Source organism: Macaca nemestrina, chromosome 10 (assembly GCF_043159975.1).
Source record: "Macaca nemestrina isolate mMacNem1 chromosome 10, mMacNem.hap1, whole genome shotgun sequence".
Lineage (NCBI taxonomy): Eukaryota > Metazoa > Chordata > Mammalia > Primates > Cercopithecidae > Macaca > Macaca nemestrina.
The window spans coordinates 117,663,360-117,687,313 of NC_092134.1; the positions used below are offsets into that span (position 1 = coordinate 117,663,360).

Consider the following 23,954-nt stretch of genomic DNA (forward strand, 5'->3'; position numbering starts at 1 on the left):
TAGATAGTATGTACATTTCCAGACTGCATGGAAAAATCTTGTAGTATAACAATATAAAGGATAATCCGTTGTATAATTTGAGGTAATATTTACCACTTATTGAGTTCTTTCTTTTCTTTTCTTCTTTTCTTTCTTTTTTTTTTTTTTTTTTGGACAGAGCCTTGCACTGTTGCCTAGGCTGGAGTGCAGTGGTGCAAACTTGGCTCACTGCAACCTCCACCTCCTGGGCTCAAGGCAGTTCTCATGCCTCAGCCTCTCAAGTAGCTGGGATTACAGGCCATGTGTGCACCATCACACCTGGTTAATTTTTGTATTTTTAGTAGAGACGGGATTTTGTCATGTTGTCTGGGCTAGTCTTGAACTCTTGGCCTCAAGTGTTCCACCTGCCTTGGCCTCCCAAAAAGCTAGGATTACAGGCATGAACCACTGCACCGAGCCTTATTTAGTGTTTTCTATGTCCTAGATATGGTCATTTAATGCTTACACACATACATACACTGCCTCCATAGTGAATTCCCTTATCTCCGTTTTTCACATAAAAAAGCTAAGGTTAAAAGCTGACCAGGCCAGGTGCAGTTGCTCACGTCTGTAGTCCCAGCACTAAGAGAGGCCAAGACAGGAGGCTTGCTTGAGCCTGGGAGTTTGATACCAGTCTGGCCAACATAGGTATAACCCATCTCTGTAAAAAATACAAAAATTAGCTGGGCATGGTGGCATGTGACTATAGGCCCAGCTACTCAGAAGGCTGAGGTGGGAGGATTGTTTGAGCCTGGGAGGTTGAGGTTGCAGTGAGCTGTAATCATGTCATTGCACTCCATCCTGGGTGACAGAGTAATACCCTGTCTCAAAAAAAAAAAAAAAAAAAGTGCTGACCGAAGTCACCAGAGCAAGTAAGTAAGAGGGAGCAGATCTCTGTGGTGGCTGGGTCCTACACCCTACTAAGTTCTGAGGTTTCTACAGAAGGAACAAACAAGAACCTTCTCAGTGTTGGCACTTTCAATAGTCAGTGCTCAATGAATAGGATATTAAATTTTCCTTGATTCTGTTGCCTGTTTTAATTACAGACTACAACAAAACTATTTCAGAAAGAATCTGTTCCATCTTTTAGATTGGTTTCTCAATCTCCTTTGGCAATTTTGTCTCAAAAACTGCCCCAGAAATAAGAAAATGAATGCATGAGCAAAGGTAGATAGAAACATGCTAAAATGGAAATATAGAAAGAAAAGGTGTCAGCAAAGATGTGGAGAAATTGGAACTCGTATGCATTGTGGGTGGGAATGTAAAATGATATAGCTGCTATCTAAAACAGTACAGTAGTTCCTCAAAGAGTTAAACATATTATTTACCATACAATCCAGCAATCCCCCTTTTGTGTATATATCTCCAAAAGAATTGAAAGCAGGGTTTCAAAGAGATATTTGTACATTTATGTTAATGAAAGCATAATTTACAATAGCTAAAAGTAGAGGCAACCAAAGTGTCCATTGGTGGATAAATGGATAAACAAAAGGTGTTATGTAGATACAACAGAATATTACTCAGCTTTAAAAAGGAAGGAAATTCTGATACATGCTACAATATGAATAAGCCTTGAGGACATGATGCGAAGTCAGATAAGCCAGTCACAAAAGGACAAATACTGTCTTTGTGAGTATTCACTTATGTGGGGTACCTAAAGTAGTCAAAATCATAGAGACAGACAGAATGGTCGTTGCCAGGGGGTGGAGGGAGGAGAAAAAAACGGACTTATTGTCAAATGACTGTAGACCTTAAGTTTTGAAGGATGAAAAAGTTCTGGAGATTGTTTGCACGGCAGTATGAATGTATTTAATGTGACTAAACAGTACACTTAAAAATGGTTAAGGTGGTACTTTTTGTGTTCTGCATATTTTACCACATGAACAGTTTTTTAAAGGAAGTACAGACAGAGGGGAACTGGGGAGAGGGGATGAGTTAAATGAATTGTTTAGCAAAGACATCTCTGAGATATGAATGGTGCTGAGGAGGCAGCTCTGTCAAAAGCCAAAGAGCGAGATATCTCCAGACAGAGGGATCCACAAATCTAAATCCCTCAGTTGAGAAAGAGCTGGGTATGTTTAAATGAAAAGGAAGCTGTGTTAGTCCATTCTCACACTGCCAATAAAGGCATACCTGAGACTGGGTAATTTATAAAGGAAAGAGGTTTAATGGACTCACAGTTGCACTTGGCTGGAGAGGCCTCACAATCATGGTGGAAGGCGAAGAAAGAGCAAAGGCATGTTTTACATGGCAGCAGGCAAGAGAGCGTGTGTAGGGAAAATGCCCTTTATAAAACCATCAGATCTCATGAGACTTACTCTCACAAGAACAGCATGAGAAAACCCACCCCCATGATTCAGTTACTTCCTGCTGGGTCCCTCCCATGACACATGGTGATTATGGGAGCTAAAATTCAAGATGAGATTTGAGGGGGACACAGCCAAAGCATATCAGAAGTGAACAGAGCAGGCTGGGTGTGGTGTCTCACACCTGCAATCCCAGCACTTTGGGAGGCCAAGACGGGCAGAGTCACCTGAGGTCAAGAGTTCCAGACCAGCCTGGCCAACATGGTGAAACCCTGCCTCTACCCAAAGTACAAAAATTAGCCAGGCATGGTGGCATGTGCCTGTGATCCCAGTTATTCGGGAGGCTGAGGCAGGAGAATCACATGAACCTGGGAGGTGGGGGTTACAGTGAGCCAAGATCACGCCACTGCTCTCCAGCCTGGGCAACGGAGTGAGCTTCCATCTCAATAAATAAATAAATAAATAAATAAATAAATAAATAAATAGGAGTCAATAGAGCAGTAACATAGTGGCATGTGATGAGCTTGGAGCAAGGTAGGCAGGGTGTGGTTATAGAAGGACCAGTAGACATAGAAGAATTTGGGACTGCATTATCATGACATTTTGGCTTTATTTCCAAGGACTCTGTGTCTTAGGAGATCACAAACTTTAGAGTATCCATTTTATTTCAAAACTGGTAATTGGCACACTTCTTAATGCCATGATTCAAGTATCTCTGATTGCACAAAGACTCATTTTAAAAATATTCAGAAGTGGCGTGTTAACTTGGTGAATTTCTGTTTTTTTGTTTTGTTTTGTTTTTGTTTTTTAATTAGCTGTATTATCTCTGAAGCAATTACAACCTGAAAAAAATTCCCTTTGAATCTGTCTATCTTGGCAAAATAGCAGTGAACCACTGTTTAACACACTGCATTCATTTTATACTTGAAAGTACTTCAAAGCATCTCTGGAAGTTTTCTGGGGCCAGGTCGGTTCATCAATTCTTACTACAGTGATTTCAGAGACTCTAGAGGCCCTAGTTTAAGTAATTAGTATTGCTAACTTTGCTAAAAACTGTCTGGCACTGCACTTAGCAGTTTCAATTCACAACAGATAGTTTAATACTGTAGGCACATCCTACAATTGTTAACGTACAGAATTTAAAAGTTTATCAAAGTGGCAGTTGTCATCATTTAGATACATTTTCTTAAGTATGTTTTTAAAAAGCAAAAGTTGCTTAAATTCAAACATGTATTTTGTCGTTAAATCCCCTTACACACTTATTTCCTATGATGAAAATGTCATTATTTAAAGAATTGATAACTCTAATTTGAAGAAATCTATTGTGTATTATTGTGATTATAGTTAATGAGAATTTTTTTTGCTTGAAAATTGCTTAGAGAGTAGATTTTAAGTGTTCTCATCACAAGAAAATAAGCATGTGAGGTAATGCACATATTAATTCGCTTGATTTAGCTGTTCCACAATGTGTATATAGTCATCCCTGGTTATCCTTGAAGGATTGGTTCCAGCACCCCAGCAGATATCAAATTTCAAGGATGCTCAAGGTCCTTGATATAAAATGATATAGTATTGCACATCCTCCCTTATACTTTAAATTATATCTAGATTAACATATACTAGCAAATACAATGCCTGTACATCATTTCATTCACATGGATTCAACTTAGTACTTGGTGCATGGCGAATGCAAGTTTTGCTTTTTGGAACTTTGGAATTTTTTTCCCCAAGTATTTTCTGTCCTAGATTGCTGAATCCATGAATGCAGAACCCATGAATATGGAGGGCTGACTGAATTTATCAAACATCAGGTTGTACATCACAAATTTTTACAAATACTGTCAATTAAAGAAAAAGTCAGGCATGGTAGCTCATGCCTGTAATCCCAGCACTTTGGGAGGCCGAGGCGAGTGGATGACAAGGTCAGGAGTTTGAGACCAGCCTGGCCAACATAGTGAAGCCCTATCTCTACTAAAACTACAGAAGTTAGCTGGACGTGGTGGCACGCACCTGTAGTCCCAGCTACTTGGGGAGACTGAGGCAGGAGAATTGCTTGAACCCAGGAGGTGGAGGTTGCAATGAGCCGAGATCATGCCACTGCACTCCAGCCTGGGCAACAGCACGAGACTCTGTCTCAAAAAAAAAAAAAAGTACTCCAAAAATAAAGTATTGATAACTCTGAAGAAGACCCATCCATTTGAATAGACTGTGAATACATTTATGCTATATTCTGCATAGTACTTTTTTCTGTTTCGTATATGTTTGGAAATTTTATCCTCCTTTGAAATACTGTTCCCTGCTATTCAAGTTCAGCATGGCACATGGTTCTAAAATACTTCTCATTTGACTTTTCTTAGCACATCTCACCTGACATTTGTCTGAGATTATCAGTAATATGGAAGGATTCTGGGAAAATTTCCCTAAATGAATCGATGATGTTCATTTTCCCACATTTCAATAAAAGGACCTGAATCTAGAAGATTGGAAGTTTGACTTTGAAGTAATGCAGAAATACATTCTTAACGGGATGACTTGAACAGTTGAAACTTAACGTTGATGAAGTATAAGTGCATTTGGATCAGATAAGCAAACATAGAGACAGGGTAGTGTGAGTGATTTATGGAACCTGGGCTCCCTTGTTTACACTAATGTGCCGTAGTAATAGAACAGAAGGAAAGGTGTACCCAGAGAGCGGCAGAATAAGTGTGCAGCTGCTGTGAACAAGCCCCAAACAAAGCCAAAGTACCTCAATGCCATTCATTCTCCTTCACGACAATTCTATTAATGCCTTCAGTGAAGTAGGGATAAACTTCACGGTTTATCCATGTGCGACTTGAGAATTTTAACTACTTAAAATAAATAACATGGAAGAAAATAGTATTTTAGAGTATTTTAGGTTTTAGGATGAATGGTTAAGTGCAATCAATTCTTTCAAAATTATCAATATTAATTTTATACTTTTCCATTTGGAGTACCAATATTCATAGTCTTATTAAAATTACCTCTGGTAATAATTCATCTAATCAATACACAGGTAATGGTCAAATGGATATAAAGACCACTACCCTGTTCTCAATTAGGTTTTAACTAGTTTGGAAGATCCAACTGAAACATGAAATAATATAGGAAGAAGGTGCTTCTTTGATAGTTAGTGGAAAAGCAGTGGAGAGAAAGTGCTAGATGGACTGCAGGTCCCTGGAGAGGGTTCATGGACTAAGAACTTGAGCTGGCTTGGAAGTTGGTGTAGGCAAAGGAAGTCTTGAAGGTTTGGTCACCTGAAGCCTTAGAAAGTGAAATGCCTGAGAACTTTTAGTATTTATGTTAAAATACCTGTGAATTTTGCATTCTGTTCCACAGTATGGCTGAATTCATTCTAAAATAAAACGTATATGTTACGGTGAATTTATTTAATTTTGTTTTCCATGTCTAGTATACCAGAAAGTTATGGCCTGTTTCACCTGTGATGTTCTCTTACCCCGTACACCACCACATATCCTCAGGAATATGACTGACCACTCCAGTCTGAGAAGCACCGCTGTGCAGGATGACAGTGCATTTAACGGGAAGAATCTTTCCTTGGCTATTAGCATGTAATTGACCTGTTAATAAGAATTTCTTTAATCCTTAAAAGACTTTTGTGTGTACACATTTTTTTATATGAGTTTGATGGGCTTTATAAGCAACCCAGGCTTCCTTTTTATAACTAGGGCTCAGACAGTTCCATGTGCTGGTAAGAGTACATTTTCAATAAGATGCTCTATGATTGGGTGCAAAATCAACATCCTCCCAAGTTTTGCTTTTAAAGTATAATCCTTTGTTTTGTATTTCTGTCTGAAGCTTTTTTGACCTTTGTCAAAGATGTTTTTCAGTTATTCAGAGCACATTGGTGTGCTCTAACAGGAGACCACCCAAGCACATCCCTTTCCCTTGGCAAATTCCACTCCAAATGAGGAGCACAGAAGCTTCTCGTCACTGGTGAGAACAATAGTCATTTGAATGTTTGAAAAAGGTTAAGACTCTTCTGTCAGGTCACAGAGACTGGTCTCTGTGGCTTTGTATTATCATGTTTCAAGGTGTGACAGTGGCACAGCTGTGATCCGTGTTCATCGCCAGTGTGGAAGCTTGGACCAGGAGTCTTTAGTCGTGCCAGAGCTTCTCCCTGACGTTGTTCCCATGTGTGTCAGGTAGCAAATCACAAACTGGCTGAGCAGCAATGACAGCACACCATGGAAAGGATAAGGAACTTAAAGGGAATTTTAAGGCACCATTTGTATTTTATGTGATTTTTTTTTTTTTTTTTTTGAGACAGTCTTGCTCTGTCGCCAGGATGGGGTGCGGTGGCACGATCTCAGCTCACTGCAACCTCCGACTCCCTGGTTCAAGTGATTTGCCTTCCTCAGCCTCCCAAGTAGCTGGGATTACAGGCACCCGCCACCATGCCCAACTAATTTTTGTATTTTTAGTAGAGATGGGGTTTCACCACGTTGGCCAGGATGGCCTCAATCTCCAGTGGCACAATCTTGGCTCACTGCAACCTCCAACTCCCTGGTTCAAGCGATCCACCCACCTTGGCCTCCCAAAGTGCTGGGTTTACAGGCGTGAGCCCCTGCACCCGGCCTATGTGATTTTTACTTCTTTGATAAACATGAAAACTGATTCTCAAGTCCCTACATTCTTAAGTCATCCAAAGTTATAAGGTAGTACTAAGACATTTTTGCCAAAAATCCCCAAGTAAACAATTATCACAACTTGCAGTTGGCTTTCTGGCTACAGCATTGCTTCTCCTGTCCTCACCAAATACCTTTCTTCACTTCCTGTTTCTGCCTTGGTCCTTCCACACAAATCAGCCCCTCCAGCTTCTTACCTGTGACTCAATCAGAGCAGCTGATTTTTTTGGCAGGAACATTCATTTAGTTATTTGTTTAGTAAATAATTATGTGCTGTGTACCTATACTGTCCCTGGGATTGGGGATATAATAATGAAAAATCCAAAAATCTACCAAATGTTGAAACTGAGTGCAGATTAAAGACATCAGGCTGGGTGATACAGTACCTGGCTTAGTTCCACAGATATCTTAGATGGCTTCATATATGAATTCTATCTAATGTACTTTATATATTTATGTCCATATTAATCTATCATCTATTTCTCTCATATGTATATTATATATACATATTATATATAATATGTACATATTATATATATAATATATACATATTATATATAATATGTACATATTATATATATAAAATATATACATATTATATATATAAATAAATTTATTTTGTGTCCTCATTTTAGCCTATCTGAAATGAACTAAAGTTCCAATAGAAAAGGGCATGAATTGGAGCAAGGGGACGTAGGGACCCAAGGAGCATGTTTTTTTACTCTACTGCTGTTTGTTTCCATGACATGGATCCAGACTGTAAAGTAGAGGGAATAAACTATAGAGAGAAGAAGCTGTAGAGAATTGTTACAGGCAGACCTGTCGTAGAGAGTGGAGGAAGACAAAGTTGGTGAGTTGGAAGCCAACCTGTACTTCTAGGACACGGTACAAGCCACTGGGCTGGCACTTACTTCAGCAAATAATTTGGATCATAATGCAAACCCTTTACTTCCATACATTCTCTTTGTGAAGGTGACTATTAAACTTGCTTTTAGGAGAGTGAGGAGTTACTACTACTTTAAAAAGGTGGGTGTGGGCGTTTCATGCCGTAGGCGTTAGTGATGTTGAGTATTTAGCGACATCCTTGGTGAAATGAGTTTGATATGACTAACAGGAAGTATAGCTATAGAGAAGTGATAAGGCTAGAAAATTAGGTGTGAGCCAGATAAAAAAGGCTTTCTATTTACCATTTCGCCCTTTATTCTAAATGCTACTGGGATCTCTTATATAAATAGAAATGTCATGAATGGCATAATCAGATTTACCACTTGATTGATCCCTCTGGTTGCATTGTGGGGTTGAATGGAAAGGTAGAAAGATCAAAGTCAGGGAGGTCAGTTAGGAAACTGTTGAAGTGGCCCAAACAAGAAGAGATGCATTTCTCAACTAAGGCAATGGCAGGAGGAATACAAAATAAGGAAGATAGGTAAGAAATCTTAAGGATCTATGATTTATACAAATTAGCGGCCGATTGGATATGAAAGAAAAGGGGAGGTCATAGGATTATGTCAAGTTTCAGACATTGGTTACTGGGAAGATTTGAATAGCAAATAATTAAAGGATAACTTTGACAGGATGATATAATTGGTTCATTTGGGGACAAAATAAATTTGTATTGCATGTAGGATATCCAGATGGAGATGTCTAATAGGAAAATGAAAGCGTATATAGGTCTGGATCTCAGAAAAAAAGGTCGAGGTTGGAGATGTAGACTTGGCTAGAAATTGGTGACTAAACAATTTGGATGTGGTCACTAAGAGTGAATGCAATGGTGAGAAAAGAAGAGCATCAGGAATGGAGCTCAAAGAAACATTTCATTTCAGGTGTATTATGGACTCAGGCAGAGTTTATAGGCTGATCTGAGAAGTTAACCATAATGTTGATGTTGTTTATGACGTGAGATTTCCTACAAGTTGTTGGCAGAAAGAATTGAAAACAAACCTGAGAACCATATGTGGCAGTAAATTGGCAGCTGATTTTAAACTAATTGTAGATACTCTGTGTGTCCACTGAGGGCCAATCAGGAAAGCACATCTTATATCAGATAGTTTTATAGAGGGGATTTAATACTGGGGATTAGTTAAGATGGAGACTATCAGTAGCCAGAGGCTACCACCACTCTTAGTGCTGGAGCAACCAATGGAGGAGGTGGCCTTACCAGAACCCAGGAGCCAGAGCTACCCAGTGGGCACTGGGCACTTGAACAGAGGTGGTAGCCACTCTCACAGGGAGGCTGTGTTACATGGGTAGATCTTGAAGGAAACCACTATTGTTGAAGATGCTTCCTGAAGCGGACAGAGAAGCCTTCTTTCCCATCCCATTTGCTGTATCCTGCCAGTTTCTCTCATTAGAGATTTCTAATATGAAGCTAGTTAGCACTGGAACCTAGGGAAATGTTATTTGCAGGATTTAACTTCCTGTGATACAAAACAGTGCACGGTGAAGGTCAGTTCGTCTGAAAGCAAACATAATTTACAGACATGTCTCTAAATATATTTAAAAGTTGTGATTATAAACGTAAAGAATCAATAAAGCATGACATTTGATTTATTATTAATTTTTGAGACAGTTTCGCTCTGTCACCCAGGTGGAGTGAAGTGGTGTGATCACCGCTCACTGCAGCCTCTACCTCTATGCTCAAGCAATCCTCCCATCTGAGCCTGCCAAGTAGGTAGGACTACAGGCACGTGCCACCACACCTGGCTAATTTTGAAATATTTTTGTAGAGACAGGGTCTCCCTGTGTTGCCCAGGCTGGTCTTGAACTGTAGGGCTCATGTGATCCTCCTGCCTCAGCCTCCGAAGGTGTTGGGATTACAGGCATAAGCCACCATGCCTGGCCTGAATTGTTATTATTATTCAGATACATTTGCTCCCTCTCACCTTATCAAACTGAAAACCTATCACAAGTAGATTACTAACCATCTTTTGAAATTACTTCACAACTCAAGGCCTTTTATACTATGACATTTTTATAAGACTCTGGCATTTTTCTGTGTTAGTAGGCCCCAGGAACCAAAAAATGCAAGAAATTGGTATGTGGTTGCCCAGATGGCTGCTAGAGCTAGACGCACGGAGTATATTATATTTATACATTGGATCAGTGGGCTTGTTGAGTCCTTTCCTCAGATTCTAACCACCTCGGTGGGGATGTGCACTTTGTCAAAATGAACTAACAACAACAACAAAAATCCTTTAGACAATTAGGCTTCCCTTGCTGGGCTTAAAATAAGTGAGTGTGTAGCTCTGTATGAAAAGGTGTGCTCTTGGTAGAGTCTTTTTTGAGGTTCTCAATCAAAGGGCTCTGCTTTTCAATGAGATCTTGAAACAGCATCGGCCTTTCCCTCAAAAGAGAAGGGCTAAAAAGAGCGCTGGACTCAATTGAATTTAACAGAAAATTCATTGGTGACCAATGAGGCAGAAAGGATGTGTTCAAATCACTGGGCTGAACGCTCTGTTGTAGAGATCAGACGAGCCCATTTAGTGTCTGCTGGTTCACACCGGATTCAGAAGCTTGTTCAACAGCTTTAGCTCCCAGATATTTAAATGGCAATGTTTACCAGTTTTAGTGGGAAACCAACAAATGAAAAATCTGTAGGTGGATTCGTTGTGTCAAGCTAGTCTCTCTCTCTCGAATTTTAGTTCCCTGGGTAGCAAGTTGGGTGCCAATGCTTTGACATAATATTGTCGTGTTGAGTTATGTTTAACTTACTTGATTCAATCTAATACTAGGTTTGGGATAATCTTAAAATATCCTTTCTGTAAATACACTACCTTTCAAAGCAGATTATTCAGTAGCGAGTGTGAAATAACTTGCATGGTTTAAAAACAAACAAACAAACAAACAAACAGAAAAAAACCTTTGTATGTTGTTTCAGGTTGAGTTCCCCAGAAAAAGACTCTGAAAGGGAGACTGTGCAAGCAAATTGTTGAAGATGCTCTTGGGAGCCTCTGTAAGAGAGGAGGCTAGCAGGATTGAACATGGGCTGATGGTGGCCTGCAAGGCTCTTCTGCAAGGCCAGTCCCTCAGCAGTGTCCCTAATTGAGGCAAGGGGGTCAAGCCACCCTAGCACGCTAGCATCCTGTCCCATGCCCTCACATTCCGATGCTGGTTATTGGCTACAGCCAGGGAGATAATAAATACCCTGGGGGAGGCAGCACCTTCCAGCAGAGGGAATTTCCTCTTTCCGGAAGTGGCTCAATTGTGAGCTCTCTGCACCAACTTTACTTATAGCTGGGGGAATGATTGTCTGGTTCCTGAAGGGGAACTTTTGTGGCACGTGCCAGAATCTCCTACATCTGATTACCATTGTGTCTCAAATGTCCACTTCTGCCACATCCACCACTGTAATTCTAGTGTGAGTTACCAACATTTTTTGGCTATACTGATGTAGTTGCCACATAACAGTTTTCTTTCATGCAATCTTTTTTTTGTTGTTTTCTGCGTTGTCTCCAATGATCTTTGAAAAAATGCAGATTTGATTCTCTCTTCTATAGAACCCTTCGATGACTCCCAGTGCACTGAGAATAAATCCCCCAATCTCTAACAAGGCTTACAGTTCCCTACCTGGCTGCCTCTGTGACCTCATATCATGCCATTTATATTTTTTGCTTTTTCTACTGTAACCATCACGTCCCTCTCACCCCCGGGCCTTTGCACACACGTGTTGTACCCTCTGCCTAGAATGTGCACTCTTTCTGCTGCTCCTCATTATCCCATCATACTCATGCCCATCAGCTCCGATGAAGGGCCCCGCCATGAATCTTTTCTTGATTCTCCAGAGAAGGTGAAATTCATGCCACACATACTCCATATGTCTACTGGGCTACATCTTGTGCTTTTTCTCAGTAACTCTGTGTGTGTGTGTAACAGAGAAAGAGAGAGAGAGAGAGAGAGAGAGAGAGAGAGAGAGAGAGAGAAACAGACAGACAGGTGGGGATTATTTGTATAATATGTTTTACCATTAGACTGTAAGCTCCAAAAGAGGGAAGCTGGCTTCTTTGTTCAGCCTTAGACTGTACCCCTAGAATACTACCTGGCATATAGTAATGACAAATCAATTTTTGTGGAATAAATTAGAATGAACAATCAACCTTTGTTAGTCCATTTTCATACTATTATGAAGAAATACGTGAGACTGGGTAATTTATAAAGAAAAAGAGGTTTAATGGACTCACAGTTCCACATGACTGGGGAGACCTCACAATCACGGTGGAAGATGGAGGAGGAGCAAAGCCACATCTTACGTGGCAGCAGGCAAGAGAACGTGTGCAGGGGAACTGCCCTTTATAAAACCATCAGATCTCATGAGATTTATTCACTCTCAGGAGAACAGCACAGGGAAAAAAAAACTGTCCTCGTGATTCAATTACCTCCCACCAGGTCCCTCCCACAACACATGGGGATTATGGGAGCTACAATCCAATAGAAGGCTTGGGTGGGGACACAGCCAAACCATATCACAACCTGAATACAAAATCTAGAAATGAGTCAACCAAAAATACAACATGATGTACAAACACCATTACAAGCATTAAATATCAACTTTAATATTAAGTATCAACTTTATTTTGTAATTACAGGTCAAAAAAGTACAATATATTCATTTCATTTTTCTTCATTTGACTTTAGTTTTCACCCCTATTCTCTTTAGAGAATAACATGGAATGAGTTTTACATGAAGAACAGAGCACATACTTACCTGGTCTTGTCTCATTTTACAGGTATCTCAGCCTTTTAGCATTTTTAACACATCGTAGTGTATATGTCCACTAATGATTTCAAATAACTTGTATTATAAAATGTAGGAAATAATTAAAATATCTAAGCAAATGACCAATACAGTAATATTTATGATAGCTATAAAATAAATTTTTTATAAATGCAGGCCTTATTAATAAAAATTATTGGAAATTAGTCAATGATACTGGGGTTTACAGGATTTATATTCAACTAGATAAATAAATTTTCCATTACTTATATTTGTGTTTCAAAAACCAGGGAATGGGAAGATCTTTGACATTTCTTGAATGATTTAAAATATTTTACTTTTTAAATTTTATATTTAAAAGTAAATTGGAGTACATCTCAGTCTAGGTGAAAAAGTTATCTTTTAATGAAAACAAAATTTGTGTGTCACATTGTGATTCCATGATTCTAGAAAGTTCTTGTGTCATTTCTTAATACCAAATAATTCCACATACAGTTCTCATATCGTGTGACCTACTTATAGTTCATCTGTTAAAAATAATATTGAAAATGTTTCAGTGCCTTAAAGGTCTACGTATTAGCAAAAATTTCCTTTCCAGCATTAGCGACAGTGTCACTCTTAAAACTGGTTATTTTACGGCAATGTCATTTTTAAGAACTCATGTAATACATGTCTACCGAACTTAACAGAGGCAGCGTGAGTGCCCCATTTAAAAAAAATTCAGATTCAGGCTGAATGTGGTGACTCATGCTTGTAATCCCAGCACTTTGGGAGGCCGAGGTGGACAGATCACCTGAAGTCAGGAGTTCAAAACCAGCCTGGCCAACATGGTGAAACCCCGTCTCTACTAAAAATACAAAATTAGCTGAGTGTGGTGGCACACGCCTGTAGTCCCAGCTACTTGGGAGGCTGAGGTGGGAGGATCGCTTGAACCTGGGAGGCAGAGGTTGCAGTGAACTGAGATCACACCACTGCACTCCAGCCTGGGCAACAGAGTGAAACTCTCTCTCTCTTAAAAAAAAAAAAAAAAAAAAATCAGATTCAGAGGTGTAATGCCAGTAAATTAAATAATGATATTAATGATGCATCTGGGGATTGTGAATTAGAAATGGTGTCTGATTTACAGAAAGTAAAATGAATGTTGTTCATATGCTCAGATGTTGAAAGCCATGTGTACAAAAAAACCTGCGAATATTCTCTCAGGAGACACTACTTTCTGATTTTTCCAAGAATACATAGTGGCTTATTATTGTTCTGACTAAGCTTTGGTAATTTGATGGTCTCCTTGCCACCTAAATCATTGACTGACAGAGAATTTTGAGATCTCCTACTCTTAATTTCCTTTCAGTAAGCATCCACGTGCCTCTTAAACTTATATTGCACAAATTTGGTTCCACAAAAGAATAATGTAGTTTGGCAAATGCAGGTCCTTTTACAAAGCTTATTTGCTCAGAAAATGCCCAAAGACTTGGATTTGACTATAAAATAGCTGGGCCCCACCCACATCCCCTGTTCAATTAGGTTTTTATTTAATAAAGAGGATTGTATTTACTGTTCTATAGTGACAGGTATGCCTACAGGTTGTCCTCTCATCTTCTCCCTCTCAGATATTTTAGTTTTATATTTCATATGCCTTTAACAGGGAGAGGGCATTTTCGTTTTTCTTTTTCTTTTTCTTTTTTTTTAACACACTATATTTAGGTAGTAAAGCAAGATGGTTTATATAATGGGTACTTTATGAAAGTAAGGAGTTTCACTGTAGATAATTTCTTAAATGTTTCAATACTATATTCAGTTGCACCTGAATGATATACTTGAGTCTTCGTGTAAAAATGTCCTACTTGATTTTCTTGCCTCTCAGTGGATGCCATAAATGGGAGTTCTTTGGTGCAAGAATCGTATCTTACTGATCTGGCCCCCCTGAATCTCAGAACATTCTTGGTAGAATGTTGAGTGATTGTCTGACATGTTATGCTGAACTTTGACATAAAAAACCACATCCCCATATTTTATTTTCAAGTCTAAATTTAGGAAATAGCGTCAATTGCATGTTACCAACAAGAAAAATTTAATATTATGGATATATATATATATGAGATAGTATTTCTAGCCTAGACCCAGGAACTATTGAAAATATACTTGATAAAATATTCCAATTCCTAAGCCTTGAAATTATATGGAAAATTTGGCTAATGACAGCAGACAGTTGTAAATAGAATCTATAAGAGAATGTGCCTAGTCTGAAAACTTTTTTTATGTGAGCTTAAGAACAGTGATAAATTAATGAGGTTGATATTTAAAATCATAATTTAACTTTTCTATAGAATTCTAAGTGTCACTTGCCTGGTTTTCAAAATGCCACCTCTGTCTTCCCTAAAAAAGGATAAGCCTCTCACACTTTAATGTAAATATGGGTGAATATTTTAATTCCTCCAAGGATATTTGCATTTTAAACCTGACAGCATGGTAGTTAAGGTCCTGGAACCAAATTGTCTGGTTTCAAATTTCATTGTCTCACATGCTTAGTAAGTGACCTCCAGCAAGTAACTTAACCTCGCTTATCATCAGTTTCCTCTGCTGTAAAATGAGGGTTAGGAGGATTCAGTAAGTTGATATATGTGCTGCACTTAGTACCTAGCATATGCTAAGTGCTCAATAAAGGCTATTGTTAAAATGTGATTGTTATAATAAAACGAGAATGAAAGGCAATGCCCTCTTACAGAGATGTTTTGAATTGTGAAATGGATGGATAATGATTTGAGAAGGAAGCAAGGTCTGTTTTTTTGGCCCCTCTGAAATAGCTGCAAGGTAGTTGTATGTGCTGCAGGTTGTAAACATTTACATTTGTTAAGAGAGGACAAAAGAACCTAGAAGTGGAAGAGGAATAGGTCTTTCATGATGCTAAGGAGTTCATTGTGGTTTATAGCGTTAGAATGGGTGAATTGAAGACCAAAAAGCTAAGAGTTAATCATTCTTTTATTGTATCAAAATAGTTTTGATTTTTTTAGGATGAAAGAACTATTTTCATATTTCAGACAATTGGGAAAATAAGGAATAATGTAAAAACAAAATCACCTTATATCAGAGAAAATTCATTATTGTTTTATACATTTTCATCCAGATCTCTCTCTCTCTTTTTTTTTTTAACGTAATTGGAATTGTAACTGTAAGTTGGTGTAAAACATTGCATTTATCACTTAATCGATTTTGATCAGTTTTCCATAAGATTAATTAGTTAATGAGACTTTTAATGCTTTATTGTCATGTGGGTATATTCCAGTGTGTGTGATGTAGTGATTTGGCCATTCTTTTATGGGTGAGCATTTAGGCTATTTCTAATGTTTTGCTGTAAATTATATCTGTATGCATAAAACTTTGTTTACTTCTTTGCTTATTTTGTAAAGGCAGATCCTTAGAACTGGAACTAAATCAAAGGGCATGAGCATTGCCCCTTAGGCTTTTGGTAACTTTCCATTGGCAGTATAAAACAGTGCTAGTCTCACTGTCCCTTTGCCAGGATTGAGCATTTTAACATTTGGCAAAACGACAGGCAATAAAAGGCATCCCTTTATTTTAATTCTAAACTTCTTTGATTTTTAGCGAAGCTAAATTTTTGGTATATTTTCATTTGTATTTCCTAGCCTGTGAATTTTCTGTTCACATCCTTTGTTTATTTTTTTCTTGGGATATAGAATATGATTTTAAGTCCTATCCATATATTATAGTTTTCCTCATTGATTATACATATATTCTCAGACTTTAATTTGCCTTTTAATTTTAAATTTATGCAATGTAAATTTTTAGGTTTACATTAAGATCTATATTATTTCTTTAATTTATTGTTTTTGTATTCAGAAAATATAACTAATCACATATGCCTTTTTCTACTTTTCTATGTAATGATTTTATTTTTTGTTTTACAATAACTCTTTTATTTTCTTGTTATTTAATTTGGTATATAGTATGAGTATTTCTGAAATAACTGTATTCCCCAATCCACTCATTAAATAACCCATCTATTATATATGTATATGCTAGAATTTGTTTCAGGGTTATATTAAGTTGATTCCATTGTTTTTTATTAAATTGATCTGATTGTTGATTCCTGTACCAGTACTATCATTAATTCAGTCGATATAGCTTCTTAATAGATCTTATTCAGGATGTTTCCTCCCCCCCCCCCCTTTTTTTTAACTTGGTGATCTTTAGACACATTATGAAATATCCAAAAATCTCCATTGGAATTATTATTGGAACAGCATTAACCACAACCAAAAAGGTTAACTAACAATATTGAAACCTGGCGGCTTTGTCTTTTAACTGATATTAGTGGTATAATGTATTTTTAGGGATTCAAGTGTTTTGCTAGCCTGCTGCATTAAGACAGAAAGCCGTTATCATGTTAAGGAATTACATACTTGTATTTTTTATTTCCTAAGAGTTTTTGTTGTTAAGTATCGAGTGGATTTTGGAGTATTTTAAAATGCCATTTTATCATCTAGTAAAATCATACTGATGTGAATTTTTTAAAATAATATATACATTAGTCATAAGCTCTCCTTAAGATTAGTGGATAAATCTCTTGAGATCCCATTAAGTTTATCTGCATTTTGTTTAGGCTTTTGCCATCTGTATTCATACATGAGCTTGGTCTGCATAGTAATCTTGCTGCCTCTTTGACCAAAACTTGCTGTTTTAATCTGTTTTACATATTGAGCTTCCAAACATTTTTCTTCTAAGAAAATATTATAGTGATAAATTTACTTAAATTTCAAAATCATCATCTATAGTTTTTTTTGCTGGTAAGTTTGTCCACTTTAGTATTAGTATTAAACTAGCATAATAATATGAATATGGTAGCTTCCTTTGTTTTTTGATGTTTCATTATCTTAATTCTTAGAAACTTTACTGGGGGAAAAATTTGTGAAGTATAATATCATAACTCTTTTTTTAAATAGTTTTCCATGTATTTGTTTTTTTTAATATTGTTGCATTTTGATGTTTTTATTTCCAAAAAATTTTAAGCAAATTGAACCACTGTTTCTTGGTAAACCAATCATAGATAATTTTTCTGACTATTTACTTCGCAGGATAAACAGATTCCTGCTCCTATCTTGGCTCTGTCAACACTTCTATATTATCACAGTTTACATTGTTTATTTTCTGTATAGTTACTATACTTAAATCTTCCATGATTTGTCTATAGATGGGCTCTAAAAGTTGAAATCAATATATAATTGTGATGTTTCTGCTCTCTGGGTTCCAGTGTCAGTGTAGATTTCCAATGGTCACTACGTTCATATACTCTACTACTTGCCTCTACAACATCGTCTCAGAGTTCTACTGTTAGTAACTCTCAATAACATTATCGTTCTAACCATTTCCTCTTCCCTGGAGACTTTCTGCCCTCCTGTTCAAACCTAGACTGGCTTCATAAATGAGCCTACTTTTTATTTTTTATTTTTAGTTTTATTTTTTAATTTTATTTTTAGCCTGTTCTGTTAGGTCTCTTGATTCCTAAACTCTGTATCTTTTTCTTTCTTGCTTATTTTCAATTACTCTCTGAATTGTATTGGGGACCACGTCAAGTAACTTTCTCAGTTACAGGCCATTTAAACCTTCTCAGATCTTGCATATCTGAAAGTATTGTTCTTTTCCCTCACAGGTAAGCATAGCAACGCTAAGCTTAGCATTCAAAATGCAAAATAATTTTCCTTCAGAGTTTTAAAGTCATGTTCTGCTGACTTTTAGCATACAGTGTTGCTGAAATTAGATCCTAGGCTAATTCATGTTCCTTTGAGGTAATATGCTTTTTTCCTCCTCTTTATAAGTGTTATGGATCTTTTCTTTATCTGCAGTGTTCTGAAATTTAACCTTGACATTGTAGATATGCATCTTTTTTCATTCATCAGATTTATCTTTTTCTTGTTTTCTAAGAAGTACTATGGTATTTCTTCAATATTATTTGTCCTTTTATGTTTTCTTGTTTTTTTTTGTTTTTTTTTTTTTGGAGTTGAACTGACAGGTTCTTAAACATTCTGCTGTGATCATATATGCAATCTTGATCTTTTCTCTCTCAAATGTTCTGGGCATTTCTTTTATATTCTATAAAACATTCACACCTTTTACTTTACACACTTAAATTAATTTCACTTTTTTTCAGTGATTGTATTTTAAATTTCTTTTTTTTTTCTTTTTTCTTCTCTTTTTTGAGACAGAGTCTTGCTCTGTTGCCAGACTGGATGGAGTGCAGTGGCACGATCTCGACTCACTGCAACCCTCACCTCCTGGGTTCAAGCGATTCTCATGCCTCCGCCTCCCAAGTAGCAGGGATTACAGGCACGCACCACCACACCCAACTAATTTTTGTACTTTCAGTAGAGCTGGCCATGATGTTGGCCAGGATGGTCTCGATCTCTGGACCTCATGATCCGCCCACCTCGGCCTCTCAAAGTGCTGGGATTACAGGCTGGAACCGCTGTGTTTTAAATTTCTAGAGTTCTTTTGGTTCTCCAATTATTCCTTTTTCATGAGGATCATATGTTCTCTAGTGTAAGAATGATTAGGTTCTAAATCAAATATTTTAAATATCTCTTCCTTTCTACTAATAAATTCCAAAGTGCTTTTGTTGTTTATTTTTTGTATTGTAGGTTTTTCTCAGAAATTACGTACTCTATGGCTGCCCATCCTATTCAAGAATGAGGCAATAGAAAAGCCTTTGCAAAAGTTAGTTACAAATGTGGGGCTTGACATTGAGCTAAAAATAGGAAGTGAGTTGACTGCATTACCTTGGAAGACTGCTAAAGTCAAATGAGGAAGACTTCACTCTGGGATGCTAATTTCCATACCAGCTGGCCTACTTTTTTTTAACAGCTCGGACAATTTCTTTGGCAAATTTTTTTTTACATGAGGATAAATATGGGACTTGGGAAGTTGACTGTTTCTTAGCCAGCACTTCCACGAGTACCCCTGTTTTTTGTCCCACTACTTACCTTCCCCTTTTTGGTACCTGGTATCTCCTGTGCTGGAGCTCCAGGGAGACTGGCTTCCCTTTCAGCTGCAGCCTTGTCTGTTTATATATGAGCGTGTAGTTGCTTCGTCAGTCACTGTACCTCCGCCTGCTTTCCGTCTTCCAGAAACCTGGTGAAATCTCTTGTCCATTGATGGTCTCCCTCTTTGATTCTTCAGTGTTTGGTTTGCAACATTTAAAAAATGCTTTTACTCATTTCAGTGGAATTTCAGAGGAGATAACTCCAATCAAATGATTGTGTTTAGGTCTCTAGCATGCTATGCAGATATATTCACTTATATTCTTGTTCATTCATTCAAAACATATGCTTGTCATGTCTACCACGTGCTAAGCTGTTTCCAAAGATAGAGGTTTGAACTGGACTTGCAAAAATGCTTGCCCTCATGAAGCTTTTGTTTGAGTGGGGACTGGTAGATAGAGAATTCTGAAGTAGGGTCTCTAGTGAAGCTAAGATAAGATGTCATGGCCACACTATCATTGAGGGTTGTCAAGGACTCTCAGGCAGGATTTGACCCAAAAGAGATGAAGGTCCTGACTGTACTCCAATATGGCTGCAGCATAATCAGATTTTCCTCTCCCTCTGTCACTGTCTCAGAAAGCAGCCTTCATCCTGTCCACGGGCCCAGATCACACCTTTTTACAAACATGCTTTTCCCCTTCTTTTTCCTTTCATCTTGAACATTTCTTTTAGGTATACCTGTTATACAAAAACAAGATTGAATTTGTTTATTAAGCCAACCTAAGTTTTTATTTCCCCTCAACAGGGAATTTTACTTTACATGTATTGTCATAATTGATGTGTTAATCTTACTTGGCAGAATTTTTTTTTTTTTTTTTTTTTTTTTTTTTTTTTTTTTGAGACAGAGTCTCGCTCTGTCGCCCAGGCTGGAGTGCAGTGGCTGGATCTCAGCTCACTGCAAGCTCCGCCTCCCGGGTTCCCACCATTCTCCTGCCTCAGCCTCCCGAGTAGCTGGGACTACAGGCGTCCGCCACCTCGCCCGGCTAGTTTTTTGTATTTTTTTAGTAGAGACGGGGTTTCACCGTGTTAGCCAGGATGGTCTCGATCTCCTGACCTTGTGATCCTCCCGTCTCCACCTCCCAAAGTGCTGGGATTACAGGCTTGAGCCACCGCACCCGGCAGCAGAAATTTTTTTATGTCTATATTTTTTGTTTTTAATCCTTTTTTCTCTTCTTTTTTGTTCAAGGTATGTTTTTCTTATTTTATGTTTTCTTCTGTGATTTGGGAGTTATATATCCTATTGGTAATTCTATTAGTGGGTACTTTTAGGTTTTTAACTATATATTTTTTCGTTTTTTTTTTTGGTTTGTTTTGAGACAGAGTCTCACTGTTGCCCATGCTAGAGTGCAATGGCATCTCAGCTCACTTTCACCTCCACCTCCTGGGTTCAAGTGATTCTCATGTCTCAGCCTCCCTAGTAGCTGGAATTACAGGCATGTGCTACCACACCTGGCTAATTGTTGTATTTTTAGTAGAGACGGAGTTTCACCATGTTGGCCAGGCTGGTCTCAAACTCCTGACCTCAGGTGATCCACCTGCCTTGGCCTCCCAAAGTGCTGGGATTACAGGCATGAGCCACTATGCCCGGCCTCAACTATATATTTGAAATTCCATTTTCCCTTATATCAAAAATTAACAACACACCATCAACCATTTTATTGTTGTAAATGAATAATTTATCATGCTTTTGTATTCCCATGACCTACTTTTAAACCTTTGTCAATGTAGAACCAATATAGAACCATAATCATTTTTAATTTCTTAATTGGAAACATGCTTGATATGGTTAGGTTTTGTGACCCCACCCAGATCTCATCTTGAATTGTAATCCCCAGATGTTAAGGGAGAGACCTGCTGGGAGGGGAATGGACTTTGGGGGCCTTTTCCCCCATGCTCTTCTCATGATAGTGAGTTTTCACCAGGTCTGATGATTTTATAAGGCAGTTTTCCCTTCTCTTGCACACTCTTCTCTCTCGCCTGCCGCCATGTAAGACGTACCTTCCCCTTCCGTCATGATTGTAAGTTTCCTGAGGCCTCCCAAGCCATATAGAGCTGTGAGTCAATTAAACCTCCTTTCTTTATAAATTACCCAGTCTCGGGTAGTATGTTTTTGTTTGTTTGTTTGTTTGTTTTTGAGATGGAGTCTTGCTCTATCGCCCAGGCTGGAGTGCAGTGGTGTGATCTCGGCTCACTGCAAGCTCCACCTCCTGGGTTCATACCATTTTACTGCACCAGCCTCCCCAGTAGCTGGGACTACAGGTGCCCGCCACCATGCCCGGCTAATTTTTTTTGTATTTTGAGTAGAGATGGGGTTTCACTGTGTTAGCCAGGATGTTCTCAACCTCCTGACCTCGTGATCTGTCCGCCTCGGCCTCCCAATTGAGTAGTATCTTTATAGCAGTGTGAGAACAGACTAATATATAAGGTTAAACTCCTGGGATTGTAATAATAAGATGGGATACCTGTTTTGTTGTAGTGAACTAAAGTAACATTGTTTACAATATAAACCTTGGTAGCATTTTAGTATTTGACCTATAAGCACATGGAAATATCCAGTTTTTAATCTCTTTCTTTTAAAGAGATGAGAGAAACCCTAAGTGTTAATATATACCTTAGTTCTTAGCTCTTTGGAAATAAAATGTAATATCAATAGAAATATTTTGTATGATATTTAAGCATGTTTCTGTAGTACTGCAGAGCCAAATATTTTTAGGGTTTGCAAAAATACTCTAAAAATAATGTTAACTTGAAATTCTGGATTAAGGTTTTAGACCAAATGAAGCGAGCTTTAAAGACAAACAGTTGTATTAAAACAAATAAAGCATACATAGTTTTTAGGCAAAAGTAATGATACTAATAAAGGTAATTTGCATCTCCGACACCTCCAAAAGTTCTTTTATCCATTTCCATTGTTACTTTAAAATTAATTTGAATTGAGCTTTTGCTGTATCCTGACAAGGGTGAAAGGGTTAAAGAATTTTCCTCACTAACCACTTTTTGTGGATATCTGAGTAGCAGCTCCACTACAGGGAGATGTGTGGAGGTAGAGAAATATCAAACCAAGCTTTTGCTCTCTGTGGATAATAAAAATTACCCACTTTCTCACAGATGTCAAATCTGGCAGATTTCCATAGAAAATTTGGATTGAATGTCAACTACCCAAATTATTTTAGTGTCTGCTGAAGTGTGTGCTTGGCAGGGATTTCAGTAGGAAAATAGGAAGTGGGTTTGAAAACATTAATAATATCTGAATACAACTTCTTAAGCTGATTGTTCCATAGATGAACCAAAGCATATATTGTCCCTGCAAACCAGAGCCCTCCAAGAAGTCCAGGTGGACATATTGTTAAGGTTTCAAATATAGACGTTGAGAGGAGGGCATATTCAGGAAGTAGGATTTGCTAGCATGCATAGATCTTTGCCTTCTTGAATAGTTTAGATTGGCCAACTAACAAATAATATAGTCTATATGGCACCAATACCATGTAGGCAATGAATCTGACTTAGGTTTTATTATAAATCACATTTGTAGAAAGATAGATGTGGTTAAAAGTGTACTGAGGTTTGGTTAGAAGATCCGAGTTCTAGTTCTGATACTGACATTCAAAAGTCTCTATTGTAGCTGGGTGTGGTGGTTCACACCTGTAATCCCAGCACTTTGGGAGGCCATGGCAGGTGGATCACTTAAGGTCAGGAGTTCAAGACCAGCCTGACCAACATGGTGAAACCCCAGCTCTACTAAAAAAAATATACAAAATTATGGGAGGCTGAGGCTGGTGGATCATGAGGTCAGGAGATGGAGACCATCCTGGCTAATATGGTGAAACCCTGTCTCTACTCAAAACACACAATACAAATTAGCCGAGTATGGTGGCACACACCTGTAGTCCCAGCTATTCGGGAGGCTGAGGCAGGAAAATGGCGTGAACCTGGGAGGCAGAGTTTGCAGCGAGCAGAGATTGCGCCACTGCACTCCAGCCTGGGGGACAGAGGGAGACTCTGTCTCAAAAAAAAAAAAAAAAAAATTAACTGGACGTGGTGGCACATGCCTGTAATCCCAGCTACTTGGGAGGCTGAGGTAGGACAATCACTTGAACCTGGGAGGTAGAGGTTGCAGTGAGCCGAGATCGTGCTGTTGCACTCTAGGGTCTCAAGAAAAAAATAAAAATAAAGAAAAGAAAAAAGTCTCCATTGTTTCCATTGC

General features: G+C 38.1%; 1 protein-coding gene across 19 annotated transcripts in view; it reads left to right on the plus strand.

Annotated features, from left to right (window-relative positions):
* LOC105492120 (SRY-box transcription factor 5) overlaps positions 1-23,954 on the plus strand; it is a 1,036,234-nt gene that overhangs the window by 209,964 nt on the left and 802,316 nt on the right. The window lies entirely within an intron of this gene.